General features: G+C 39.7%; 1 protein-coding gene across 3 annotated transcripts in view; it reads right to left on the reverse strand.

The window, feature by feature from the left end:
- Nucleotides 1–17499, reverse strand: part of LOC129726787 (myb-like protein P) — a 160601-nt gene extending 143102 nt beyond the window's left edge. Inside the window, exon 1 of one of the 3 annotated variants that reach the window (XM_055683879.1) lies at nucleotides 17227–17499. The gene's annotated coding sequence lies outside the window, so the exon portion shown is untranslated. Of the gene's footprint in view, nucleotides 1–16453; nucleotides 16967–17226 lie in introns of those variants that run through there. The other 2 variants (XM_055683881.1, XM_055683880.1) reach the window with 2 other exon arrangements.
- Between the last annotated feature and the right edge of the window lie 286 nt (nucleotides 17500–17785).

The following is a 17785-nucleotide window of genomic DNA, read 5'->3' on the forward strand; positions in this document are numbered from 1 at the left end:
CTACGGTCGCAATAGTCCAGTGGGCGTGAAAATAATTTGAGCCGGCACCACTCTGAATGGAACTTTTGCAAAGCGATATTTTAATTTTGGTGCAATGGTGAAGGATTTCCGAGCGAAATTCCGACCATGTTTCTCTTACTCTAACTGCCTGGCATGCAGTTTCACAATACGAGTGGCTACTCTTCATCGGCTCAGTCATGTGACCCATGTCGGCATTCAACAGAAATTCATTACTCTCTGTACCTTTGTGAATATGCGAATGAGGATTTCAGCAGAACAATATTCTACATAATTGAGAATGTTTCAAGGAAATGTTTTTAAGCTTCGGCTGGGACCGACTGTCTCCACATCAGCGGTATACGGTTATTTTTCATCAGCTGCTAAGCACACATGGGAGCGCTACACCATGACATGGGACGAAAACCTTTATCATGCGCAAATAAACAAGTCAATTTTCGTTTTTTGAGGTTGTGGGGGTCGTTTTACACAGAAAAGGCTTTTCACCGAGACCGAGAGTTTTGCTCCCGTCGCTTTGAGGAGTGAGCTATCATTTGCATTGGAATTGTGTAGAAAGTATAAGTATCTAATAGTGTTATCTTTTGTGCTATGCTCAAACTGCTCTCCACCTTTCGACTACGGTCACCTAATAGGCCCACTATTTATAATGTGCTATTGTTTTTGGCACCCTGACGAATCCCCGAGAATCAAAACATTCCGAAATCGAAAATCCGAAATTTATGATCATTAATTTAGGAAGTGTTTGTTGCTAAAACGTATCAGGCATGTATAAGAATCTTCGAATGAGCTATTAGAACTGACAGTAAATTCACGAGGTGAACAAGCTTCAAGATAAAACCCACTTGAAAACTTACAAGGGTCAGATCAAAGTTGGTGCTTCAACACCTAAACAGACATTCTTTTCTTCGGAGAAACAGTTGGATCATTCCCTGGATATTATATATCACTGTTTTAAGTTATTATTTATTTTTTTACACGATAATCATTAACATGTTTGCGGTTAAATGAAGTGAATTTATGTGGTTAAAAATATTATTAGTTGACTTATTCAGACAAAAAACAAAGCTATTGCGGCACTCTGTAATTAGAATGACGCAAAATAAACAGAATGAAAAGCAGGTGTGTTTTTGCTTATAAGTCCGATGGTTTCTTCATCGATTTTTTGAAACACATATATAGTTGTCTTTCCAAAAATTCCTTACTGTTATTATGATTGAATCACGATAATAGCATTAGGTGTCCCTATTAACAGGCGGCAACGCTTCATGAGAGAGAGACGATGTTAATGGCAAAAAATCTAGCAATTACTTCCGCCTTTACCAGATGCTGCTAATTGCATCTCATTAATTGAATAATAATTTCGATCACCAGCAAGGTGTGGAACAACACTTGAGCTTGTTAGTCAAATATGCTATGAATCGTAACGGGAAAAAGGCTGAATTCAGAGATAATTTGAAATGCATATTGGTTCTAACTCTGTTTCTGTCGCCAACATTGCAAATTAGTAATTTATAATACAGTCTATTTTAGAGCTCTGAACGCTTAAACCCCTTCCGGCTTGCCCAGTGGTGGCTTTCCGAAACTCGCTGCTTCTCTCCCTTATTTTTCTTTGCAGCTGCGAACGAAGGTTTTCTCTTTTTGAGTGTGTGTGTGTGTGTAGTTTAAACATGTGTAAGCCTCCAGGATACCGAAATTTATTTAAACTGTTCACGACAAGCACATTATTTCACCGGTATCTTACGATGCAGTAACCTAGTATTCTGACAATGAAGCAACAACGCTGATGATGCCGAAAATTTTGCCCCACTTGCGGGTTCTAACTAGGATACACACGGTAAAGGTGCTTGCTGAAAACTTTATTACCAAATGAAATCTGCCTTTGCTGTTAGTACAAAACCTTCGGGCTCTACGGAGAGGGGAGGCAAGGGAAAACAGGTACTAGTCGTTCAAATATTAAACATACCCTTCTGTTTGTAACTACAAAGGAGTTCTTCTCACTGGTACTGCTGTGTATACGTGAGTCTCGCCAACTATGAAGCTATGTGGGATTTTAAAGCAGCTAGTGAAAGTATAGAACGGATGCCCCGAAGTATTCGACATTTTGCCTGAGCAGCCTGAGCATCGCCTTTATGTTCGAGTTTGAGTTTCGCGTTGTGCGGCGTATTGCCAGCACCATTTCCCTACTGGGAGCCGGGGCTCGCGTGCGCGCGGTTCAATTTATGTATGATTAATGCGGTGTAGGCGCTATGATAAACTGTTTCCTTTGTGCGGCTGTTGAGTGCGGTAACCGCCACCACATCGGGTGGCATGTGGTGGAATGAAAACTTGCGCATACGAAAAATCGAAACTTTGATTTGAATGGAAAAAAGCCAACATGGATGAGACAGCGTTGGTGACGATTCTTGCGAACACGAAGCCATACCAAGGTTTGTCTTTTTGGATCCAGGATCACGTGTTCAATGAACAGTAGAGAGCGATACCGCTATAAAACATCGCAATTTAAGCCATATTGTGATTTGGAATTAGAATTAAAACGCGTTTTAAACCTAAATGTCATAGCAGTGGAATATTAAACAGTCTAATCTACCAACCAGTTTCCCCAATCTGTGCCAAAATACTCAAAATTCAAATCAAATAGTAACTCAATTACCTAGCCAAAAGCGGATACAGAAATTGTATCGAAAGTTGTATATTTTCTGCCAATTTGAATATTTTCCTTCTTGATCTGTTGTCAACTTCAAAGAGCGGGTGTAGCAAAGGTAGAAAATAAACTAGCTAGATTTGCACAGAAAAGGTACGAGTCGATGCAAACGATCGGTTTTCAATCAAATTTTGTTTCAATGGAAAGTACAAGTTATGTTCGGTTTCGCTTCTTGCTTTGAAAGGTATTACAAATAGGTACTGGGGAAATCGAATGTCTCAACGAATGTCAACTCATTTTGACAAATTTCGACACAAGAACTTTTTAGTTTGGTAGTTGTTTTTAGTAGATTATTGCTATCTATAATTTGATATAACAATTCCGGATTGTAAGCTCTGGAGTCTGGTGTCTTTAACATTGGATTACCGATTTTCGATTATGGACTCTGGAATTGTGAATTGCGAATCCTTAATTTTGGTTTTGAACTATGCACTCTGAAGTAAAGTCTTTAGTTCCCGCTCTGATTTTTTGATTCCGGTAGTGAAGTTTCCACAGTTTTTGCACATAAAACAAGTTCCGATCAACCACCCTGAAATATTTACTTAGATGGATTCCAGAGTTTGGATTTTCTACTCTTGAGGCTCTGTGTTCGAAATGCATGATAAACTCTGAGCCATTGACTTCGAACTTTGGTCGTCATACTGAAGTACCTAATCATTAATTTGTATTTTAAATTTTGGAGTTCGAGCTATGAACTTTTGAATCTATGGAAACTTTTGAATCTATTGAACATGACACAAGATTTAGGGTTTGGACTCCAAACATACTGTAGACTGCTTCCTGAATTTGGATTTGCGACTTGAAATTCTGAATTGCGGGTCTTAAATTCTGAATTCTTAACTCTGACTTCTGAGTTTAGACTCTACACTCAATATTTTGTACTCTTTACTTTGTGCTCGACCCGGTGGACATTGAGCTTCAGACTTCCGACTTTGGGCTATTCTGAATTTAGAAATGCTAAGACAATACTTCTGATTTAAAAGGACGACTCTACATTTTCTTATGTTAAGCTTTAAACCGATCAACAACTGTTCTTTAGAGAACGCGGTTATCATTCACCAATAAGCAAAAGGCAGAAACTTCATCGATTCGATAGTTGGGAATCAACGTTATCTTCTGTTCTTCTATTTATCAGCTAATAATGTCATTGATATAATATAGCCTTGCAAGTTTACAGCGTTCATTTAGAGTTTGTACATTGACAAGCATGCAGCGTGCTTGCTAGGAACTGCATAGGAAAGAATGTCCAAAGCTCATATAAAAGAAATTGCACGGATGCAAGGTTTTTGCACGAATTCAATGCGTTCTTCGTCAGTGACTATGTTTAGGCTTCATACTACATTGTAGTATTCCAGAATGGGTCTTACATAGCTTACGTATTTTATAGGATATGGGTCCAGAAAATTGTGACTAAAGCGTTTTATAATTGTGTTGTAATGTTTTATATATGTGAACTTAGAGTCCAGAATTACTCCTAAGCCACTATTTTGCATTTTTGTACAATTTGGTCTCCAAAAAAATATGTAATTAGATGAAGTCTGAACTTTCCTGCTGAAAGTAATTGAATTGCATTTGTTACATTCAGTTGTAGCGTAGACTTTCTACACCAAATGTTGAATGTATTGAATTCGTTCTGGAATAATACAGCGAGATTGGAGTTAGTCATTTTCATGAATAATTTTATATCGTCTGCTGTACAAGTATTTTCAGATATTTTAGTTGGAAGGTAATGTCGTTTATTTATTAAATAAAGAGAAGAGGTTCTAAATGAGAGCCCTGTGGAACCCCAAAAGTGGCACGAATGGGATCAGCACAAACGTTTTGAAAGCAAACAATTTGTTTGCGTTCTATTGAAAATGAGTGAGGTCATCTAATAAGTCTATGTTCTATCCCTCGTTTTTTGCAATTTCAAAAGTAATAATGCTATGTCGATACGGTCGAATTCCTTACTGGAGTCTGTATAAAGGGCTTCTACGCGGTTGGCACTGTCCAAGGTATTCGAAGTGAATAATACAAATTCTTCCGGCGCTTGTTTGCAGATTTCGTTTTCGCTCCTGCGAAGTGTCTGGCCGAGCCACCCCCATTTCCGTTTCCGAATTTCTTTTGCTAGAGGCTTCTGATGACAGCGTCGATGGAGCTCGACATTTAAGATCTAGTTGTAGGGCTGCCAGGCGACGAAGACCTGCTTATTCTGGATGTTCTTCGCTGACACACACCACGTCTCGTTGGCGTATAGCAGCACAGATTTTACATTCGAGTTGAAAATTAGGGTTTTGTTGCGCAAACTGATTTGTTTCGATATCCATACGTTTCGAAGACTTGCAAAATCAGGCCTTCTTGATCCTCGTACCTATGTCGCTCCTCGTACCGCCGTCTTACGCTATCTGGCTGCCGAGATATTGAAAACTTTCGACTTTCTCCATCAATTGCTCTGCTACTGTAAAGTTGGAAGGATTGTCTACGTTTATATCCAACGATTTGGTTTTGTTGACGTTGGTGTTGAGACCAACCACACAAGAGCGTGTAGCCGGATCGTCGAGCTTACTCTGTAATCAGAGCAGGAGACATAGAGCCACAAGACAAGCTGGTTGCAACATAGAGCAACAATGGACAGCCATCAACAACGCCTTTATCGAAAATAAACTAAATCAGCTCTACACCCAAAGAAAAAAAGTAAGTTAAACGTTCTCGTAAACAGAACAAGCGATCGTGGCTCCCAGGCTGATAAAGGGAAGGGAGTTGAAGCGACCGAGGATATCCGACAGCTGACCAGCCATAAAACATCGCTCGCGTCAACTCCGAGGTCCCTTCACTGCAGGAGATCGAATCAATTATCCGATGTATGAAATAAATTAATGACTTCGGAGTCGATCGCATATTAGCAGCGATGCTCAAAACTGACCCCATAGTATCCATAAGAATACTGCATCAAATATTCTGCAATTTCTGGTACACCGCGACATTTCTGGCCGACTACATGCAAGGCGTCTAGTTCAAGTCCCCAATGACACTATGCGACAATTGGTGAGGAAACATGCTTCTGTGCATTGTTCCAAAGTGTTGTGCAAAGTCATCCTAGATCGGATACAGAAGAAGATCGACGCGACTCTCCGACGGTAGCAGGCTGGGTTCCGCGCCGGACAATTTTGTTTGGACCATATTGTCACGTTTTGCGTTATCTATGAATTCCAAGAGTCCTTATATTATTTGGTATTCCTTGACTATGAGAAAGCTGTTGACTGACTTAAGGGGTTATATACCTTTTTAGTTTTCAAAAAACCGAAAAAAAATTTATCGCATTATCTTCAAATACAACATCTTGAGAACATTTTCACAAATTTTCATAAAGATCTGAGCAATAGGAAGAAAGTTAGAGCGATTCGCAGCGCGCCTCGCCACGGCCGCATAAGCTAAACTTGAAACTTTACACGCGATTATCTCGGAATAGTGTTTTCCGAAAAATGACTTTGCCGTGATCCTGATTGCGGGAAAACTACTGAACCGATTTCCTTCATCTTTTTTTTTTTAAATTTTCCTTATTAAATTCGCCGGTTCTTGGACGATCGCTTTTTGAAACATACACGCAAAACTTTTCCTTATTACTTTAGAAGCAATAGCGCAAAATTGCCTTTTGGGTAACAAACCTATTACTTAAAAGGCAATAAAATTCTTCCCCAGTCAAGTAACAACACATACTGCCATATATTTAGCACGTGTTACGGGAGTACGACTATCTAATAATGGTCGTTTCAACCACATGCAAGATTTTTTTGTCGAGAACTGCTCCCTTTCCATCTCAAGCAAAAAAAAAAATCACACACCGTCGCATATGTTGCACATGTTACAAGTTTCTTCAATCTCCAATTCATCCGGTGTGCGTGTATTAGTTCGCATACGGAGTAGAGAAAAAATATGACAAGAGCTGCCAAGCAGCATTTTCCCCGTCATAAAGTATGCAAACGTTGACGATTTCAAAGACTTGAAATGCGTCTTGAAATGACATCACGATATGTAAACTACGTTAGAGAAAAACAAAAACATTCGCTTTCCTGCAAGATATCTAAAACACATACTCATTGGTTCATAGAAACTCATTTGCACCTGTTTGAAAATACAATACTCGTGCCTATCCAGACAATATTCGCAACTTCGGCAACTCTGGTCAGACAGTATTACATATATCCATTTCAAGTTAACACTGGGGGACGAAACGAAAGTGTTTCTAATTAGACATTTGAGGTTGACGGTTGAGATTCTGATGATGTGTGGATGAAGGGGACAAAAATGAACCTGATCGTTGCATCAATACAAATGCAGCGAGTGAAGTCTTGCTAACACATGCATTGCGGTGCTTGGTTGGATGTTCTCCTCCAGAAACACATACAAGCGTGTGGCCGTCATAATTTTTATTACTTTTTGTTTGTTACTCTTTGTGTATAATGCGCAGTCATAAGACACAATAAGTAATAAAAAAATGCCCTAAAGTAATAAAATGTTCCCCGTTCGCGTTGGGTGTACAGTTACATTTTGCCGCAAAAAAAAATTTTAATGCAATTTTTAGCGCTCAAAACGTGTATTTTTTGGGGAAAACGTTCCCGTTTGCACCGAAAACAAAATACTCATAAGAGCGATCGTTCATGAACACGGCACACTTCTAAACTAATGAAATAATATGAGTTTCTTGATTTCGGTTGACCCGCTTAGTCTCTATCAGGATCACCGCAGGCCTCTGCAAAAAATAGCGTTTCGGGGAAACGGCCATTACTCCAGTAATAATTGGTATATCTCAAAACGTCAAACGTATTTTTTTGTTGTTGATAAACTGTACTTTCAGAAAAATACCCCTTTGATGCGATGAAAATGGTGCTATGCACTTAAAAATAGATTCAAACTTCCCTCATTTTTCTCGACCGAAAAGGTATATAACCCCCTAACCACGATAATCTATGAGCGCCTTGAGACGCAAATTGTCCCAGATAAAATGGTCATCCTCATCGGAAAGCAGTACTAGGCTTTCACATGCAGAGTCCGGCATAACGAAGCCTTGTTCAACCCCATTTGGGTAGTCGCCGGTGTAAGGCAAGGATGTATATTACCATCGCTACTGTTCCTCATCATTATCGACGAGATTATGGTAGGATCATCATGGGTTTAGTCTGAACATCAAGAAGACTCCGTCTACATGTTGCATATTTTATCACATATAGATAACACCAGATCTTGACGTGTTCTGCATTTCTAAGACATTCGGCATCAAATAAAATGTTTTTTTCGGTATCGAAAATTTCCTGAATTAGTTTGCATTTTTTTCATCGGGCAAAAAATGAAAAATTGACCGCTTTAAGGCACGGATCAAACTCTGATTCGCTTCGTTACTGAAGAATAAATCTAATATTTACCATTAGATCACAAATCAATCAACTTTAAGACTTATGGCAGCTTTGTGGAATCATTTCACCGTTCAAAATGGTCGTGAAATAATTCCACGCGAAACGTCGCTTTTTCCGTTCTCACTTCAATGATATGACACTCATAATAACCCAGATTTCACGGCATATGTCACTTCGCGACGTTTTTCTCACTTACGTGAGTCCCGTAATAGGATTTTGTTCACTTCACTCTGATTTCACCGTGAAGTGGCTCCCGTAATAAGCACCCATGTCTCACGGTGACCGTTTAGCCGGAGACTGCTCATGCGTTGGTTCTGTTTAAGCACATTGCAAACCGAAGTAAGTTTCAAACGTTCGATATATATCGTGAATAATCTAATGACATCGCAATATAATCGCGTTTACTTAAGTGCGTTTGCTTTCTCGTATTCAGAATTGCTAATAGAAATTGATATAAATAGAGTGAGGAACGGCTCAAGCAGTAGCGCCTATTTTAATCAGTCGCAGAAAACAGGCCTCAAACTCCTGCTTTTTGATCAATATCGACAATTTCAATGAAGGAAACGAAAACTTTGAAAGTCTAGCTGTCTTACGAATATAAGAAATACCGTTAATCACAACGAAATCTGTGACCAAACATCAGTCAAAACAAATCGACCTATATTGCAGCCATTCAGGAACTACTTCGGGTGCTGCAAAAAACGCCTGCAAAACAGATGGAAACTGCTTAAAATAGGTTCGGGGTGATTGGAATAGTGTCCCTCGATTGGTACCTTTAATTGATGATTGTTAAAGTTTGATAACATGGTTTTACAATCTGAAAACAAGTTCTGACAGATAAAATGATAAAGAACAGATTGATTTATTATTGTTTGAATTGCATCCAACACATTTCGAGTATTGCGCATGAATACACAGGCGGTTCCTAAAGCTGCTTAGGATATGTTCCCTACCCTACTTAGAAGCTTCGGGTGGTAGATGATTTTTGCGCGCGTCGTCCGCAGAGGATAGCGGTGTTTGAATCGTTCGTTCGTTTTTGTAATGAGATAGCTTCGCGCACAATATCGTCTCGTCAATTACCACGTAGACATGATAACAAAACCCTCTCTTTCCACCGCAGTCGTAGGAATTTAGAAATAAACTCGGTCTTGGGCTGACTGTTTAGCTGGAGATTGCTTTTATAAAGATTTGTTGCAAATCGGAGTAGGTTTCGTTCAGTCGATAAATATCGTTATCAATCTAACGACTACGCAGTATATGCTTTCGGTTGCCTTCGTAATGCGTTAACTTCGCGGGCAACGTTGTTCGATTAGTCACTTACCACGGTGACCAAACCCTACCTTTCCGTCACAGTCGTGGAGATGCAGAGGTAAACTCGGGCTCCGACAACAACGAATGCGATACCTTCTTCTTTACAATCTCTCTCGCTACCCTAACGATCGTAAGGACGTGACCGGCGCCGTTATGGATTTATGCAAAGCGGAAGATCTTGATGTCCCCTTTTGGCGTGGCATTTAGTTGACTAAACAAGTTTTTTTGTGCTAGAGCTCGGCAGCATCGGTTGGCACATGACATTGGATTATGGTAAGGTTTCAAACCAATGTTCTGAATCTAGCCCCGATTATTCTCTCATCGAAAGGTTCTACTTAACCCTCTAGTGCCCAGTGCCGCCTTTGTACACGCTTCAGTTGAACCTCAATAACTCAGCTTCAATAACTATTTAAAAAATGTTAGTAATGATTCACAGTGATTTCACCAAAGTCCGTCTGAAAAATAACTAGGGTACAAGAGGGTTAATAAACGTAGCCTGTGCGTGAGTGCTAAGCTCAACTCCACGGTGGCAAAAAACATTTTCACCTCGTATGACAGAATACAACAGTAGGTACTGCCGACGGCAGCTAGTGTTCCCCGTAGGTCAGTCAGTGAAAATCAGTCCGTAATGTTGCTCTGTTGGTATCTGTAACGATTCGAAGGTTTCGGTGACATTAGGTGGTTGGCCTAAGGTCTTCATTCCCCGTGATGGGGTTGCCATCTTAGGCATAGCTTCCGGAGAAGAACACTTCATATTCAGCCGCTGGACAGTTAAACGCTGTTTGAGCCGCACCTTCACCGATTTCGTTTTATAGAAAGCTGGGTGAAATTGAGAAAAATGCTTCTATACTCCCCAATATTGATAGGTACTTCTGGAACTGGCATGACGCCAAAAAAACACAAATCGATGTCCTATCCACTTTTAATGATCGTTTTCTTTGAACTGTCTTAAATAAAATAATTATAATAATAATTTGATAGCGAAGAGTCCAGAATACGCTACGCAAATTTGCATACGCTTAATTATTATAGAAAAATAATCAAGAACATCGATCGAACAAGTCGTTTTCTGAAAATTATCTAATACCAAAGTGGAAGTGTATTTGAAGGTATGATACAGCATCGCTCCGTGACAGCAACACATTGGCAAAATTATCTTCCTGCAACTCGGTTCAAAATCGTAGATTCAATAGTAACATAGAATATCAATCTTTGAGCTCAATCAATCTCAATAACTTCTAGGTCACCATAACAATCACCATTCGGTTATCCGGAGTGAAATTTTTTTTTGGATACTCCAGATAGTTGACTCCGATCTGCACTTGATTTGATCCGATTATTCGTTTCAAATAATAGCATCTTGAAGGTTGATAAATGTCTCATTTTTCAAAAATTTTCGTGACAGTGACGTAAAAATTGATTATTATGGTTCATAGAACACAACTCAAACATAAACACTCAACGTTTACTGAACTTTTGTTATGAGAAAAATAAACGTAGATATAGAAAATTCGTTTACCGTTGGTAGTAGCCATAAATGCTTTTAGGTCAAGGTTCTCAACCAGTGCCAGATTTTCGATAGCAGAAATTTTCCTTCACCGACGTCACGGTACCAACCTTTCGTGTGGGCCACCTACTTCTTTTTACCACCCAATTTAATTTCAGTAGGTTTTCTGGTATGTGTGGAGGTGGTCCATCTGGAACGGGTAGCAGAATGAACCATAATAACCACGTTTTCTGTCCAAAGAACGTCCTTTTTACGAAAAACAATTTGCAAATGTTGAAATATATGACAGCGGAATGCTGAAATTCGTGCGAACAATTGGGAAGAAATTGCATTGCGGTTACTGTATCTGTTGAATGGATAATTGGCAGAGGGTTATTATGCCATTGCTGATGCCGTCATCCATATGCAATTAAATATTTCATTGATGAGAGCGCAATGATCAACCGATTCATTAGAATGAATCTGGATAAAACAAAAGCCCCGGCGGGTAGGACTGGTTTTGAAGTAGAATACTTCTCTCAGGAAATTCGGCTACATAGGGATGTGAAATGAAAATCTCAAACCGAAAAAGGTGAAAAATATGTCCAATTTCAAATGCTAATAAATCGGTTAGTATTCGATGGATTTCCTTCGTTCTTGCAGCAATAGATTGGAAAATCTTCTAAGATTCTTCCCAAAATAAGATAATTGTAATTTTATTATTCACACTATTGTACTATTGAAAATAGTCAAGCCTTGTCAAAACGAAAAATTCGACCTCTGATTGGTCGTTATATGCTTGCTTCCCAAGCACGGTCGACAGGATCATATACCTTGCAATTGAAAACATGCTATTTGGCCTATATAAGAGGCTGTTTCAGCCGGAGCCGCTCATAATAGTTCTAGACAGCGACAACAGTAGTCGTTCTTCCTTAGCAGCAGCACTAGCCCTGTGGTTGGTCACCACGTCTCAGGAGCAGCGCGGTTTTTCTCAGCGTGTGTCGCCAGACAGCCATTATTCCCCCCGTGTTGGGGCAGCATGAAGATTGCCATCAGGAAATCCAATTTCGGAAATCAAAATGCTTTTTTCAAGGCAAATAAACAATTAATTAGCAACCGATTTTGAACCGCAACATGCTTTTTTCAAGGCAAATAAAAAAATAATTGAAGGTTAATAATTTTCTGGCATCAACACAAGCAGAAATTCTGTGCGGGATGCAATCAAATTCTGTTGTAGTTGTCTAATTTTCACTTTATTTAGTAAATCCCCCACTGTAGGGGCAGCGCAAAGGCTGCGATCAGCATAACCGACATTGAATAATAAACTGCCCTGTTAGAACGCATTCACAAAAGCAGTTAGTTCGACTACGCAGAGCTAATATGAAGTCGATTCAATCAATCAGCATAAACAGAATTTCGTCGTCTCCCAGCTGCCAAGTTGCAACATGATGCAACACGCAACAGCGAGCAAACGAAATCGCTTGATGTTACAAACCGCAATAAGATACGGGTTAAAAACGTTGCGTGTGTGAGAGCACCATCGGTGTTTATTCGCTGGATACAAAAATCAAATGCGAATTGTGGAATAATTCGTCTAAAGAACATAAGGAAATGGCAAACCAGAACTGAAAGGCATGGCCTACTACGTAGCGCCCTTCGGCTATAAAAGAGTGTTTCTGGGAAAACTAGCTACATTCATTAGTCGGAAGGTGAACTGGATGGACCGTCCACAACGTTGACAGCAGTAACAGCAGATATCGGCACTCAGCAGTAACAGACCATAGCAGCGGGTTGCGCCTGTGGTTGCCTTCAAATTAAACAAATCACTTGCCCTGTGGTTGGTCATCACGTCTCAGGAGCAGCGCGGTTCTACTCAGCGTGTGTCGCCAGACAGCCATTATTCCCCCCGTGTTGGGGCAGCATGAAGATTGCCATCAGGAAATCCAATTTCGGAAATCGAAATGCTTTTGAAGTGGAATACTTCTCTCAGGAAGTTCGGCTACATAGGGATGTGAAATGAAAATCTAAAACCGAAAAAAGTGAAAAATATGTCCAATTTCAAATGCTAATAAATCGGTTAGTATACGATGGATTTCCTTCGGTCTTGCAGCAATAGATTGGAAAATCTTTTAAGATTCTTCCCTAATGAAGATAACTGTGATTTTATTATTCAAACTATTGTACTATTGAAAATAGTCAAGCCTTGTCAAAACGAAAAATTCGCCCTTTGATTGGTCGTTATATGATTGCTTCCCAAGCACGGTCGACAGAATTATATAGTTTGCAATTTAAAATATGCTATTTGGCCTATATAAGAGCCTGTTTCAGCCGAAGCCGCTCATAATAGTTCTAGACAGCGACAACAGCAGTCATCCCTTAGCAGCAGCAGTAGCAGTGCAGTGGATACCAGCGATAACGGATAGCGGCCACAGATGTGGCATAGCAATGGATAGCGCACTAGTTGCAGCGGATCTCAGCATCGATAGCAGCTGGGCCAGCTGATGCAGGGGCAGCGGATACCAATGGCAGCGTATAGCGGCCACAACTGTGGCATGGCTAAGGATAGCGTAGCAGTTGCAGCGGGTACATCTGACCATGAAGCATTTATGCAATAATTGAATGAAAATTGCAATTGCAGCAATCGGCCTTTTTCAAGGCTACTAAATGTATTTGGAAGAGCATAATGAATGGTTATCAATAAACTGCAACTGAGGTTTGATGCTGCTGCAAATGCACAGCAGTGTGATGTTTATTATGATTTTTTGATACTGTGCTTAACAAGCGGTATATACGAAACAAATTCGATTTCCAACAGAAAAGTTCGGCACGTTCTGCTCACGATGCTGAGTCTGTTTCAGAAAATTCACAACATTTCATTAACAAGGATGTAACGTCTTGAAGAAGACGGTTTTATCGGTTGACATCACAGCAGAATTTCGACCTTCATACTCATGTCTACCATTGGCAATATCAAACACGCAACAATCCGCTTCTATGCGACACGGGGACGGGAACATTTTCTTTTTCCAAGCCGCGCAACACGACACAATACATGTTATTTTGTTGCCTCAATGAGAGCTCTATCGGTCCGGCTCGACAGAATGTCCACAAGAAATCGTTTTTGTACATCCGTGATTCGAAACTAAGAAAATCTGTAGGAACTGAAAATAAAGGCAGGGCCAGAATGAATGAGATGTATTTTTGTACATTAGTATTATGACAGACGAAATAAAATTTTTCGAACGTTGTAGACTGGTATAACTGGAAATAATTAAGTCACACCTTTTTTTCCAGTTATATCATTTCACAACGTTCGCAAAATTTACGTTCGTTTATTTACTAGTAAAAAAGACTGACACGCAAGCAACCGGGTTATCTTTCTTGTGAAAGTATTCTACTTCAACCTTGCGGTCGTGGCTTTGCACACAACCCTCCTGTGATTTTTTAAATTAAATATGTATTGAATTGTTGGCTGAACTGAATAAAACGGGTGACATTTGATGCCTCTTTAATAATTGTTAAATAATTGTTTCAGTGAATCTTTCATATAATAGCTTTAGACAGGTTGTTTTTTATTCTATCAAAAAATTAAAGATTAACTGAGCCGTATTGTGAAACCATAATCACCATTATCATTTTCAAATTAGTAATCCATTTACACTGGCAAGTGTCAGTTTCAATCAACCTTCAGTGGCAGTGACGATGAAGATTATGTTGGATATCCAATTATCAGGCCACCAACGATTACGTTAGTTTTGGCGTTTTCTACTTAGACGTCACGTTTTATGTCCGTAAAGTAGCATGACTTGAGGTTTGTGCTGAAAACTTGGGTTGTGTGCTTGTTATTGTCTTGATAAATCAGAACCTGATGTTATTTGCCTCTCTGAATCTTAGGTTTCGTAACCTAGAGAATCTGTGCGAAACTACGGTGTTCGTCCAGACATTTTCAGTTCTGAGAATCCGGCAAAGTGGAAGTTTCCGAATATAACGGATTCTCATCGTTCGCTTTTTCTTGTCCCAGTCTTGAGGATGCTTTTTTCAGGATTGCTTATCGAGGGAGCCCACGATTCCAATGTGAGGACTTCTAGGGAATTTATGCGAAACTAATGTGTTCCTTTTCGATGAATTTATTCTAACCGGGTCGTCAATCATATTGAATTGTCTGTCCTTGTTAGTGTTAATTTTTGAAATTTATAATTTGGCTCGTATGTTCAAAGAAGTTGCGTTTGTAATCTAAGAGGTTGAAGCAACTTCGGCTTGATGCTAGATGGACGCAAGGTCCATGAACAGTTGCAGTATTCAGTTTATTTGGCTGATATATGTTTAATTCTTGGTCTCTCTGAATCATATCCTTGCAGATTCAACTCGAACTGAGCCGAAAAAAAAAATAATAGTGAATCTAGTTCTACTGAAATGGAACCTTCCTCAATAAGAAATTTTCATTTGTTAACCATCAGTTACAGGAGTGTTTTGGTCAATATTACTTCCAGACATAGGTTTTTTATACTTTCAGAACTGAATTAACAAATTACAGGAATCAATCAGAGAGAAGAGTACTTTGAGAAAAAGATAAGTTATTTGAAATCTACATTTCCTCAATCAGATCCAACGTCTACTCAAGACTGCAGATCTGGGTTTGCTTTTGATAAGCAGTATATGCTAGTCCTCTGCAGACAATAGTTATTGGGTGTCAGGCACTGCTTTCCACGTAAAATATGTCTAAAGGGACCAAAACTGAGTTGAAACTAAATCCTAATTTTCTAATTTTGAAGAATACATTACACTCCACTTGTGTAAATTGTTTGTAGAGACGTAAAAAGGTAATAACATTACATGTATTGTAATACTCTGTAACATCAAAATTTTACGATGAAATATTTCAAAATCACAACGTGTGGAACCACAATAATTAACATTTTTCAAAAAACATATATCCTATTTACAGTACAAATGGAATCGTTTACAGATGCGTATAAGTGAGTCCGAAAGATTTTCCAGAAATAAATCTAAGGATTACTACATTTGGAGTTTTGAAGAAATAATTAGAAGGTTTTCATATGCGGTTCGAATAGATTCTGTCCGTATCGTTGAAACGATTCCTTTCACGATTCCGTCACTGAGTTTTAGTTTCCACAAAACACTAATATTGTTTACTATTTCAGAAATCCTACGAGCCACTAAAAAGCTCTACTTATAAAGTTGCGGTTAAAACTCTTTTTAAGTATTGAAAGTAACCCAATAAGCTCATCGAACAAGTTCGTAGTTTGTGGATGCAAACATCTGAAAAACTTTATTTCTAAAACTAGAAAGAATAATGTTTCTTATGAAGATGAAACATGTTCGAAAACCTAAGTTTCTCTTCAACCATTTACCGAGAAAGTGATAAAAACAACACAAGCTTGTTAAAAATTCATTTCATAAATAAATAAGTCGGTTCCACTTAGCGACCCGTTTCTCAACCTTCCGATTCACCTGACTGAGCTAGATATTCCAAGTTTGCGTTATTAATCATCTGCCTTCGTTTTCAATTGACAAAAGATTATTTACCAGATGTTACGGAATGTTTGGGCGAAGTCATTTCGCTAGTGCTGAATTTCGTTTCACTTTCTCGTCGATTGATTGGGAGCATCACCACGGCGCGCGGTAGCAAGTTATTGCATATCAGCGTCACTTCACTTCACATCAATGGTGGAGCACACAGAGATCATTGCCATCACCACACGATCCCGATTTTCTGTGTCAACAATTAGCTTCCACAAAGCTGGTTCCACTTTCTACCGGGTAAACTAATAGCACGTATACACGTGAAACACTAGCTTCTCGAAATGATTTTCCTAGGGATCAGACTCTCGAATTGCTATTTGAATGACCGCAACAAAAGAAACGGTTCTCCCGGGTGACCAATATCCGTTTCTAGACGGTGGCTTATTATGTTTTGGTCTGGCTTTCCACACCCGCTTCTACACCACCGATCGCCACCCGCTGGCCTTCACACTTGGCTGGACAGCGCACGAACACAGCTAGCGTATAGACGGCGTACAACGGAAGGCTAAACATACGAAAACTATCGTACAATCATTGTAACTTTGAAAAACTGACTGCCTGTTTTTTTGCGGCCTTTTCGAGGCTGGCAGTTTTTCTGACTGGAATGCAGCAGTAACAGCGAAGCATACGCAGGAGAGAAAAGAAAAACAAGAGAACGAACAAAAAGCCATGCACGGCAGACAGAACTCCGAGTTGCGAAGAAACCAACCATTCAACACAGGACAGATAGGTAAGAAGAAAAATGTGTCACACAACCACTGGCTATTTGCACTTACGATTTACACTAAAAACACACCAAATTTTTACACCAAAACACTACTCGTCAACAGTAAACGACCGTTTTTACACGTATTTACTAGTTTACGTTTCCCGAACTCGGTGTGAAGCCGAATACTGTTCGACTTCTTGCTGGAAAGGTATGTCAAGCCAAGACTACGAAACAACGACGAACGAGAGAAATGCTTCAGGCCTTACTACATGGCTAGAGCGAAACGTACAAACGTGTGTCTGCTCGATCCGACGAACGCGATAAAACTGTACATGCATCGTGCACTTCCCCTCTGCCGGACTCAAATCAACAAGCACCAGCAAAGATACCTTAGCAGCAGGCAGGCAGTCAGTATGCAGTCAGTGTACGCGAACGGCACCCGAACTGAGAGCCGAACCGCGAGTTCGGCTTTATGCTGCATGGGCCTGAGTGCTGTCGGTAACGGGGTTTTCTGCCAGCATGCGAGCTAGCGTTAGCAAGCGTTATTGGGTTTTTGAGTTGACAGTTTGCAGGGGATTGGGCTGACTTCACCGGCTGAATTGTACTTTTTGAGGGAAAACAATATT

The sequence above is a fragment of the Wyeomyia smithii genome, chromosome 3, assembly GCF_029784165.1.
Source record: "Wyeomyia smithii strain HCP4-BCI-WySm-NY-G18 chromosome 3, ASM2978416v1, whole genome shotgun sequence".
Lineage (NCBI taxonomy): Eukaryota > Metazoa > Arthropoda > Insecta > Diptera > Culicidae > Wyeomyia > Wyeomyia smithii.